The sequence below is a fragment of the Plectropomus leopardus genome, chromosome 10 (genome assembly GCF_026936395.1).
Source record: "Plectropomus leopardus strain MGB_pleo_1.0 chromosome 10, ASM2693639v1, whole genome shotgun sequence".
Taxonomy (NCBI): Eukaryota; Metazoa; Chordata; class Actinopteri; order Perciformes; family Serranidae; genus Plectropomus; species Plectropomus leopardus.
The window spans coordinates 14,938,186-14,948,476 of record NC_142185.1 but is presented as its reverse complement, the minus strand read 5'-3'; positions in this window follow the sequence as shown (position 1 = coordinate 14,948,476).

Genomic DNA, 10,291 nt, shown 5'->3' with positions numbered 1-10,291 from the left:
TTTTCAAACAGACTGTTTTGTTTTTTTTGGGCCTCTAACTGGTTTTATCTGTTGGAAGAAAAATAAATAGACCAGTCGCTTAAAACTAGAAAAGAGCTACGCAATGCCTGCACAGCTATCCGCAGCTTCCGTGGTCAGTGCAAAGCTGTTTAGAGGGGGCTGGGACATGCTGTTTAACCCCATGGGAGCAATGGGATATGACTAATGCACAGTGCACCTGGAGCTGTGATTGATGGCACTAGAAATAAGGAGATGGTGTCTGCTGGTGTTTGGGATGGTGTGTTGGACATGCCTTTTTTTTTTTTGCTTCCTGGAGTGTGCTCAGCCTGACAGAACTTTTTCGGTTTGCTCGAATGGATGGCAGCTGATATACATTAGAACATTTTCAGATATAAAACATTTGTTTGTTGTCTTTTATCAAGGATCTTTCCAATAAATGCAGAATTGAAATACTTACCCATATCTTTGTAAATATATTTTGACCCTGGGCAGACTGCAGACACTTCAGTGAAACGAATCAATCATGCCCATGTTCTCTGATAGTGCATCAGCTATTGAGCCTTTTGGCAAGCGTAGACCAAATTTTACTTCGCATGTGTTCTGTCCTAATGATACAAAGCAATATTACGCTCAGAGTCCTTGGGTCAGTGTTGCAGCTTCAGCTGATTATAATGGATGTGCTCTCCTGTGGACATACCATGGCAGATGTGTTGCGCTGCACGTGTGCTCCATGTATTTAGGCTGTCAAAATTCCAATACATTTATGCTCAAAATGTCCCTGGTTTTGCCAATAAGTAGTTTCACTGTACATTACTTAGGTCAGTTCAAAACACATTGAATCAGTCCTGATTACTAAAGTCTCATGAATTAAAAGAAAAAATGTTTTCTGAGGTTTGCTGTAATATTAAAATCATATTAAATCTAAAGTACATTCAGTATCTAATTTTCAACTAACTTGAAAAGTTGGCAGCCCTGCTACCAACAATATTAACTTTTACATAGTTTAATGTTACTTCCAAGACCAAGTCTTTTATAGTAGGTAGTGCTAACTCTAATATTTTGGATCACTGGTGTACTAGTGCCATTCAGGACTGACACCTCCACTCAGTTGTTTTCCCCCACTACATGGGAGTCAGCCTGCGTGCTATCATATTTTTGAGTAACATTTGCAACTCTGTGCTGCTCTTTATTGGATTTGGGGAAGTTCACACTTCCCCAGCCAAACTCCTCACCCAAGATAGCATTACATTTGCCAAAAGATTAGTCTTAATCCGTAAATCCTATTCTTATTTCTTGTGAAATGAAAATTTGTTTTGAAATACAAACAAATAAAGCATAAACCTAACCAGTGATGCTTGTCCAAGTAGGCTATGTTTTTCTATAGTAAGCATCCAAACAGGGATTACAGTAGAATAAAATGATTTTACTGCGCTGTTAATATGGCTCACTAGCTCTATCCTGCAGTATGAGGACGGTGTGCTGCTCCTTTATTTGTATCATCATCTGGTGAGGACTTCTTTACTGATACATGAAGCTTCACCTTCAGTCTTTTTAGCCACAAAGTTATATATTAATGACAATCTGACAGAGGTCTTATTTTAAAACAAATCAGCCAGGAGTAGCATTTTCCGCCAACTACAAACAAAGAAGCTACTCAAAACAAGTTTTGCTTCAATTTTAGCAATAAAAATGAACAAAGGCAAACTAAAAAAAAAAGTTAGAGGACTCCAAGTCAGTATTGCACATTGCATAGAAAGTGCCAGAAAGAAGGTGGTCCCATAGCACTTTTTTTTCATGAAAAATGGCATTCATATAACCCTAAATTTCTTCTCTGTAACTTGTGTTTAAGTTTCATTTTGATGCTACTGTAAGGGTTAAATATGTGGATAAGCAATTTTGCATTCAAATAGAAAGTAAAATATAGCTATCAACATTTCGAGGAAGACCAACAGGCTGCTATAGGAAGCAACATTCAGAGCTTCATTTCATCTTACATCTGAGGCAGCTATGAATAAATTTTTAGTATCACAGCGTGTTGACAGGCGCTTGTGGGATTGCATGCAAGAAAGGTTTTTCCCTCTCAGATGAACAGTTGCAAAAAGCCCACAATGTCATTCCCCCTGCTGTGTCATTGTCAGACGTACAGCTTGCTGCTATCTCATTCCTTATGCCTGCAGCCGGTGAGAGCTCAGCTGGTAGTCTACTGAGTTTAAACTGGCTCGGTATTTCTGCAAAAACCTGAAAACCATTCCTTGCTTCTGTTGAAAGTGTATGAAAGGAGACGGAGTTGAAAGAGTTCTGCAGCAGAGCCTAGCCTAACCCCTATACCCGCTGCTCCAACCAACGCACTGAATCAACATGAGTGGAGGCAGCTAATAATCCGTGGAATTAAATGAATGGGAGTCATTTCCCCTTGTGGATGCTCTAACTTGACAGCATAATACAGATTAGTGGCACTCTGTAGAGCGATATCGTGTAGAAGAGTGGGTGCGTGTTTTTGCATGTGAGGGTTAGGCTTACAGATATACCTATGCCTTATGAATATTACTAAGCCCTACCCCTCCAACCTTTCTCCCATCAAACAAGCAGCGTGCTTCGCCTTTTCTGATTCCCTCGGGGATGGGGACGAGGGCGACCCTGGCATTTACACACTAATGAAAACAATCATGAGAAATATGTTAATCTGCAAGGCTGAAACAAACTGTGCTCTTTCAAAAAGGCCAAATGCTCCTGTGTGTAAATCACCTATGGCAACTGAATCCATTTAACCATTATGGCTCAGTATTTGACCCACGCATGTGATTTACTTTACTTTACTTAACACTGTGCAGCATTAGAGGGATTGATATCTGTTTTGTTTTTTTTTAGCAGAAATGATCTGTATCTTTAAAGAAATATGGAGAAATTAAATAACATATACAGCACGCAATATTTTCAATGTCTCTCATCATGTATGATAATGTATGATCATGTACTGATGTGTTCATGTCTTTGTGTATGCACATGGATGCACACTCATATGTGCTAATGCGTGCCTGTATGTGTGTATTTGTTTGTTTGTTGTGTCCTGTGCTGGCCAAATGTATCCTCTGACTTAAATGTATTAGTTATTGGTAAATTACATCTTATAAATTGAAAGTGATATAAATTTAGTAAAATTTCTTCATTAGACCATTTTATAGCTATTTTGTCGCTATGGCGACAGTTTGGTCCGTGTTTACCTCCTGTCAGTTTCTGCATTAACAAACATTCCAACAGGAAATACGCTGTGGCCCATTAAGATTGCTTATGTTGTCATGTTTGAAATGGTCTGTATGTAACAGTTACTATTATTTATTTATTTATTTAATATGTTTTGTTAAAAAAAGAAATCGCCAGGCTAACATTTACAGGTAACACCCATGGAGGAAATGTATCAGTCATCACAAAGCTAGTGAGGACATCATTACCAAATGGCATTGACTCTGTTTAACAATGCAAAATGATCACTTATACACGGTGGACTAATCTTGGTAAACCAGAACGGATGATGAAATGAGCTGAACTGTGTATCCAGTACAGCTTCTGGAACTGGGCTGATAATGGCTGCGAGGGAAGGAATTACTCAGGCTGGTACAGATCTAATATGACTAATTACACAAAAATACAAAGCAAGGTACATGCACTGTATGGCAGGAATGCATGCAATGTGGATGTCATACTCATCTGCATTAGAATATAAATATGTTTGTGTGCTTAAAATCTTGTACAGCTTGTAGAAAATGATGAAACTAATCCCCCCATGAGGAAAAAAAGAAAATGAATAAAAACACTACCCACTCTGTTTGTTGTCACAGTTATTAAAGAGCATGATCCTTAACTATTGAAGCAAGCAATTTTAAAAGAAATAAAGTCAAAGTGAGCAATATACCGCATAGGGAAAAATGGATAAAAATTCAAATATACTGTAAAAATGATAAAAAGAAAACTAATATCAACAAGTGAATAAATCTGTGCACATTAGCTCTACATGCACAAATGAATGATTATCTTCAGACTGTAATGGAAATCACTATGTAAATCTTGGCATCCACTGAACCCTGTCGAATCACATCTGCTTTCTTTACACAGTATGTACACAGTCAACTATTATTCGAGGGTGATGTTGACATCCTTTGCTTGTGCAATATGTCTTCATGGCCTGCTATATTTGCTCTGTCCTAAAACAATAGATGGCTTATAGTCCTATTCTGTGAAGACAAAAGTGAAGACAAACAATAAGCCTTTAACAATGCTCTGTTGTCTGGGGAGATAACACGACAGAATGAAAGGTACATGGAGGAAAAATGTTTTGCCAAGTTGCAACCCAAGGTCAACAGCTCTCCAGGCTGAGACAGAATTGTGTAATAAATGCATTGAGCTTATATAATTTGTCTGTACTCTGAACTTAAGTTGGAAATTACTGCTGACGATACAAACTACAGTCTATCTTTAGTGAGGTTAGTTGAGTGCTAAAAAATACAATGTTTAAATATGTTGGACAAAATGTGCACCTTGACAATCCAAGATTTTGTTCTTCACCAAGCAAGAATCAAATCAAACTCTTTTTCCACCAACTTAGCTCTGCTTCTCTTACCGAGTCTGTTCAGGGCACCAGCTCGTGTTTCCACCAGTTTTAATCAGAATCATTGTAATCTAGCATGTGTCATCAACAGACAACCGACTAACTAACACAAAGCATCCCAACTTGTCTCATGTTGTACCTTTGTCAATGGACTTAAGCATCTAAATATTATGAGTTAAGTAGCTTTCTGTGTCTATAGTTTATGTTCTGGGATACCGCTACCGAGATGTCAACAAATGCACATCGTAACCAATGCCAGCACGTCAACAAACGCACATGTTAACATGGATGCTGAGTTTAAGCAACAAAGTCACACATGGTTAGATTCAGGGCAAGGAAGGACATGGGAAGGAGTAAAAAAAAAAATCACATTCAAACAGTAAGAAAACCCCGGACTCCTGCATCAAAGTGCGCGCTTGTTCAACCCATCCACCACTCCTCTGGCCTGCCTTATATGCACCCTGCACTCCTTATATCACGTTGTTAGTGGCAGCATTTCAACCTAACACCATTCTGCCATAATTTCATATGCACATGACAGGTTCATCTGGCCTCATTCTTAAGTGATGCCACCAGACCGCATATCATATGGAATAGGCAGGCTGGTTAGGCTGTCTGCCAGTGTATAATAACAACATGACCAGTTCTGTTTGGGCACGTTATCAGCTGACGATGTCCAGCAGCATACCATGCACACTTGAAATGTGCCTTTTGGCCTTGTGCACTTGCACTAAAAGCATGGACAAAGCGATGCTATTTTACAAATTCTCAAGTACAGGCTGGCACAGTGGAGGTAAATAGTAGTTTAATTATGGCAGACAGAACTGACTGACCTACCAGGTGAGCTTCTTACCCGTTTTTATAGACTCTTCTCCTTGCTTGAGTCCTTGCGCTAGATTGTCTGTTACCTTCACATCTACCCCCACTTCAAAAGGTGCTGTCCTCATGGCAAAAAAACGTAGCTGCTTAATATTCAAACCTCTAGGTCTTAACACTGCATAAACTTAGTGCTTTTGTGCCTGAGGAATGTTATTGTTTATTCTGCTCTTTTCAACTGGCCTGTAGACAGATTGAGGCAGATTAAAAGGGTTTGCATGGTGTCTGTCTGTAGTCCTTTGGGAACGTCTCACAGGAACAGGGGAGGTGATAAAAGGCTCATCGTGTGGTGGGTCTGCCAGGCAGTGTAACTGATTATAGCTGGTTGGTTTTCAGGTAGTAAGTTGTGAGGTGTGGCTGGTGGTTGAAAGTTTTCAGAGTTTAGGAGCTGCATGTTGAACATTATCACACTGCCCGTGTCGCTTTCATGTTCGGGTATATCTAGGTCATTCTCCTCTGCTTAGCAAAAAGTGTTCGAGATCAGGTGAAGGAGAGTCAGGAGTATCAACAGTGGCAGTAAAAGGGAGAACTTTAAGCTCGCTCCTATTAATATTTTTCTCTGACCCAGCTCTGTTCCTATGTCAGATTTTAGAACCCTTCATTTGTCATCCAAACGACACAGTCTCATGAATTGTATTGTCCTGGATTTTTCTGCATCAAATATGTTTCTGAAAACTATTATGATAGAAGTAGGCAATGCAGTAACATAATCTTGATTTATATTTGATCTGCTGTGCCTGTTTGATGACTTCACAAGCAGTTACTGACGTGATGCATTAGAGACTCCTCGGTTCTTATCGTTTGTTTTGGTCATGTGCCATAATTATATTAGAGCACTAAAAGGGAAAAGAGGAACATGATTTTTTTCCAAAGACTGTCTCACGTGCTGCTGTTTGGATATTTGTGACAGTTTCATCAAAAATGACTTGTTTTTATAACACTTACCAACTACAGCTTTAAAGGAAGAAATAAACTTAGCCATCTCCTCTTGAAGGTTTTTTCAAAGCCCTGATGGCAAACATTCCTCTGTCACCTTTGTCTTTAAGTCTGGATTTAGGAACCATCGGGAGAGCAGTATTTGAGGACCTCGGGGTCTGTAACGGAGAGTTAAAGGTCAAATAGTTTGGCTGGAGTTGTAGTAGGGGCAATTTTTTCTCAATTGTTAATGTTTTTTTCATTTTCATAAAAATCACCTGGATCCACTTCAAAGACTCCCTGAAACCCTTTTTTTGCAACCACATACTGCATAGTTGACATTTACACCCACTACAAATTAATTAGTTTAAAAATAAACATGTAAATTATGCCACATGACATTTCAGCTGTCACCTTGTAGGTCCTTAAGTTATAACAACAAAATGTCGACCTTCTTCTTTTTTTATTTATGTGATGTGAGTGCAGTGTGATGTCTTGTTTTCCCGGTGCCATTTCAGAAGTCATTTCAGGGCTCTTAGTAAACAAATTTAGATGCCACCTTCAGTGTCACTGGTACAAATGCAGCGATGACAAGTGTCATGCCTTCCACTCTCACTCTCCACTCTGACAGGATGAGCATCAATGCTGTGAAAAATCACTTTGATGAAGACAAACAGCGGGTTAGGTGTGTGTGTGTTCCTCAGTTTGGCCATGAGGATCAGATGACGTCAAAACAGGGATATGGATGTATTTCTGTCCCTGGTCCTTTTTTTTGGGGGTGGGGGTGGGGGGGTGACATGTTGCCAGGAGCAGAAGTGACAACCTTGTGGCTGAAATATGTCTGCCAGAATGTGTGTGTGCGTGTGAGTGTATGTGTGAGACAGACTGTATTTAGTCATGCTAAGGGGCAGGACAAAGATACAAAAAACAGAAGCAACAGTAAGTGACAGAGAGGAGGAAGGGCAAAACATGGAGGGATTAGTCATTATCAAGTGGAGAAGTGTAATATCCACACACAAACACACACACACACACACACACACACACACACAGTCGAGCCTCATCACCTCTCCAAAGGTCTCCACCAGCATACATTCTCTGTTTCTCTGTATTTGTAACTCATGAAAATCTATGACCACCTCTGTGTATGTGTGTGTGCGTATGTATGTGTGTGTCGACTACAGGGCAGACATCTTTGTCCTCAGTTCAATACTGCTGTCAGCGGCCCATGAATTATGGAAGTGTTTGGAAGCGACAAAGCACGGCTTACAGCCAAGAGACATTTTTATTGAGTTGTGAGATGTGATGGGTGTGTGCATGCGTGCGTGTGTGTATTTGTGTGTAATTTTGTGTGTTTTTACCATGGTTGGGATGAAAAGACACCTCTGTCTCCACTCATCCCTGCTTTTCCTCTTTTCTGTCTGTTGAGCAGAGATGCAAAGATCTACACGGGTACTTGCTAAAGAGAAATAGGAGTAGCCCATAATTGTTAAATTTAGAGCAAATTTAAAAAACAAACATAAACAGAACAGAATTGACACAAATGAATGCCAAATGTCCCGTGTCGTGACACCAAATGACCCAAAAATTAGCCCAGCCACCCTCCGGAGGAAACTAATTTTGGTGGCTTATATATGCAATCTCATTCTATTGGTCATTACCCAAAGCTCATAACCATATGTTGGGATCTGTGGCTCTTGTCCTTTTTCACCTTGTTTCTCCAGTGTTTCCCATCCCTTCTAGTTGAATGTTTGTCCCCACATTGTTTCCTTTGTCTGTGTGTCTTAGGCTGGGCGTGGTTGATCTACGCTCTGCTCAAGCTGAACTCCTCACTCACCTGCAGCTCATCACACACCTGCTACTCATCCACCCTGATTCCAAGCAGCCTGATAAAAACTCGGCTCTCCTCACCATTCTTCACCAGTTCATTGTGAAACCTCTCTGTGGTAACACTTTGGCCCCTGATCAGTCCATCCTGTTTGAAGATTGTAGATATTTTTGCCTTATATTTGGGAATCCTGCTGAACCTGTGTTTTCCTTGTCTCAAGATTCACAAAACCTGCCACCCCCTACCAGCCTCATCCAGCATCCAACGTCCAGCCTCATCCAGCATCTAGCATCCAGTGTTGTCTAGCATCCAGCGTCCAACCCAATCCAACCTCGTCGAGCACCCACCTGGATTCTCTGGACTCTCACACTCAGACGAAAAGACCCTGTTGCCACCTATTTATTATCTTCTCCATCTGAACATGAAACAGTATATATTACCACCTGTGTCCCGCGTCTGCATTGTAGGTCCTAAAAACTGCTAGACCATAACACCATAGGTGAGGGTCTGAACACAGATGGACTGGTAAATCAGACCTATACGCTTAATTTTTGAGTCACCATTTCACTTAACTTTTGGACTGTGGGAGGAAGCCAAAGAACCTGCAGAAAACCCTGCTGACAAGAGAACATGCAAACTCAACACACAAGGGCTAACTTGACTCTTTACGTGAACTAACAGCATGAAGTTATCTTATATTATTTCATTTTTCAATTTCATTTATCTTTGTAAAACAATTTACAATTTAAAAATAATTTGGGGCTTGTTAAATTACCAATGATTGGTAATAATGCCAATTACCAACTTATTGGTAATTGGCATTACCAATAATAATTTATTTATTTTTTTTTTTAGGTTAGAACAGCCCCTAATAATGGACAATGGACATCCTTGTTGTAAAGGCAACACTGACATTGCAACTCTTTCTTTTCTCCCTTTTCCCAACATTCAGCTGAGCTGCAACAAGACAAATAGTAGTTTGAACAAGGTCTCCTCACTGTCAGCGGGGAGCAAGGCACAGTCGTCCTGGTGATATATATCTCCGCCACATTTCAGCCCAGTTTATTCTCCTCTAAACTGGTGGCAAACTGGTTTTGTACTTTGCTACTTTACAATTTTTTCCTGTTTTGAACATTTCTCTGCTGTGCATATCTGGGTCCTGTTGCCTGTTTGACACCACGTGACTGAAATACTAAATAAGTAGGTCATGTCACATAAGGTAAACTGTCAGTTTTTTGGGCAGTTTGTTTCTTTTCTACAGTGAAATTGTGCCATATCGGGTTACTATAGCAACACAGGCACATAAATATTCAGAGGGAAACATGGATAACCTGATACGAAAAAAAACAAATTATGCAAACATAACATTTCTCTATCATTAAGAATTGCATTACAAAAGAATAAAATAGGCATTTCTAAATTGTATGAAAAAATTAATTTTACCTTTGGGGCTAGAAAAATGTTGGTGGCGTTCTAAGATATGCATATTTTTTCACACGTATGTTTTTGTAATTCATTGGGAAAGTAATAAACTTTTCTTTTTTAACATTAGACTCTTTACTGTGTATAGCTAATGTTCATAAAGCCAAACCCAGTGTTGTGGTGTACCAATATAAAAAAAACGTTAAATATGATTTGACACACCATGCATCTTCTTAGTAAAAAAACCCCACAGTTGTCAGATTAATTTATTGCTTCATTTTTAGACCACAGTGCTGAGTAGTTTTGAGGAAGGAAAAACAGTTCAGATCTATATTTAATTAAAAAAATCCCAAAGTGGAAGATGGCTCTTCCCTGTTCGTCTGATCACACCGAGGTTTTCTAGGAGATTCCTGTTTGTGATGTGATTCTCTACTCCGACTGCTGCTCCAAAAAAGGAAAACAGGTCTTAAACTTTCAGTTTGCTGTAAAAACTTTGTAATGAAATCATAACTACATCACAAAAAAAGAGCCAGGAGCCCTAATAAGCACCACACACATACACACATCCTCACACTCACACACACACAGTCTCTGGGTGTAAACTGAGTGTGTTTCCTGAAATGCCCTGAAGTTGTTATCTTAAAGTG